Source organism: Nannospalax galili, unplaced genomic scaffold, assembly GCF_000622305.1.
Source record: "Nannospalax galili isolate Female #2095 unplaced genomic scaffold, S.galili_v1.0 scaffold2126, whole genome shotgun sequence".
Classification (NCBI taxonomy): Eukaryota; Metazoa; Chordata; class Mammalia; order Rodentia; family Spalacidae; genus Nannospalax; species Nannospalax galili.
In genome coordinates, this window is record NW_008354079.1 from 21,436 (window position 1) to 23,751 (window position 2,316).

Sequence of the window (2,316 nt, forward strand, 5' to 3'; positions counted from 1 at the left end):
GTATACAGAAAGGCTAGCAGACTTGGGGAGACTGTTAAGGTCACAGCTGTATTTTCAAATGGGGGGGGAGGAGTCCTCCAACACTTTGTACCCTAAGGGAGGCCTCAGGTCCTCGACATGGGTTATTTTAGGCACTCCCTTTGTGTTACGCTGGAGAGCCAAGATTGTAAAAATGTTGGCTCAACGTAGTCTCTCAAGAACCATCCAGCCAATGTGAGTCTCTTAGTGAAACTTCTGATAAAGACAGGGGCCAGGACCTGAGAGGTTGTTACTTGATTATCTTAAATTTCTACCACCCATATAGAAGGTAGTTTCCACTTCCTTTTTATTATTTTTATTTTATGTGTATGCATGTATTTATTGCCTGCATGTAGGTAAGTGCACCCATGTTGTGCAGTGCCCGCAGAGCATAGAAAAGGCTGTCGGATCCCCTGGAACTGGAGTTATGGATCCCCTGGAACTGGAGTTATGGACAGTTGTTAGCTGCCATGTGGGTGCTGGGATTCGAACCCAGGTCTTCTGCAAGAACAGCCAGTGTTCTTAACCACTGAGCAATCTCTCCAGCCCCTCCACTTCCTTTTTTTTTTTAAATATTACTTTTATTTTATGTGTATGAGTGTATTGCCTGCATGTGTGTAAGTGCACCCATGTGGTGCAATGCATGCAGAGGTCAGATGACACCGGATTCCCCTGGAACTGGAGTTATAGATCATTGTTAGCCCCTATGTGAATGCTGGGAGCCAAACTTGAGTCCTCTGCAAGAGCAGTGAGTGCTCTTAACTGCTGAGCCATCTCTCCAGCACCCTCACCACTTCCATTTTTAAACCAAGTGGTTTTATATTGTCATTCTAAGAGACTAAGTAACAGGACAGCAGCAAGAGCTCTGGTTCCATTGTGCTTTGGAGGCTATGGACCAAGCAGCTGTGGCTCTCTCTCTCATGTCCTCAGCAGTGCATAGCTGCCACCTTCTGGGGGCCAAACAGCACCCAAGAGCTAAAGGATTTCATTGCCAAACTCTATGTCCTTTTTCAAGCTGAGCAGACCCTTTCCTTTACATAAATCCTGTGTGCATGGAGGGTGGCGAAGGCACTCTTGGAGTGCGTGTATCTATTGAAACAGATCCCTGCTGCCTGAAGGGCTCAGGTTAGTGTGCTGAGGTGTCTTTGGCAGAGACTTTGCTTCAATGATAGAATTTAGAGTCATCATGGAGTACCCAGCTAATCATTCTCCCTCTTTCACAAACCTGCTACTGTCAGTGAAATATTAAGCACTGGAGTCCTTGAGAGTTGGTATGTTAAGTCCAGTCAACTGAAAAACACCTCTATGAATTCAATGCAGTCATGATCTGGCTTATCTGCCCTGACAGGCAATAAGGGTCTGTACTACTCTTAGGTGAATGTGCAGGCTGTCACATTAGCATTTCTAAATATCTGACCATCTGGGTGTTAGTCCATTAAAGTCAGTACTGAGTGTGTCACTCAGACTCTTAGTTCATGTCCCATAGTCTGTGTGTCTGCATCTGACACTAAAAGCGATGTGGCCTTGAGTGCCCGTAGGTAGAGGTAGCCAGCTTTTGACAACAGAGCCAAGAAGCCTGGAGATGTATGCTACTTGGTGATGCCATGACCCCAATATTTGAGTCAAGACCCCCACCATGATGCCAGTGCACTCATGCACATACAAAAAGGGCTTGGATATGTCTGGGAGCCCAAGCCAGATGCACTGGTGAGGGGCCAACTGACCTCTTCAAAGGTCTTTTGTTGCACCAGTTTCCATTAACAGAGCTTCTCCAAAGTTAGATATCCAGTTCTGTGGAAGCCTGTAGCCCTAAGGAACTCCCAAACCTGTCATTGGGTTGATGGAGCTGGGATCAAGGAGATAGTGTTTTCTCTCTGGGCTGAGCTGATGGTATCCTTAGGATAGGCTGAGGTATTTGATTTTTTTCTTGGTGGATTTGAGCCTTTTTCCTTGAGATTTTGTAGCCAGCCTCCCATAGGAGGGTGAGACACAGTGGTATGCCTTCCAAACAATCTTCCAATTTCTGTCCAGCCAGTAGTAGGTTGTCCACATGATGGAGCAGCATTCAGACATGTTGGTCAACTGGGAAGGCTTTTAAATCAGAGGTTAACATGGAGCCAAAAATGGTTGGAGAATTTTTGAATCCTTGAGGTACTCTAGTCCATGTTAGCTGGTTGTCACTGTTTTCAGAATTCTCCCACTGGAAGGTAAAGATTGGTTGACACTGAAGGGTAGGCAGGTACAAAACAAGGCATCCTTGAGGTCCAGACATCTGAGGAAGGCAGCTTTGGCAGGGAT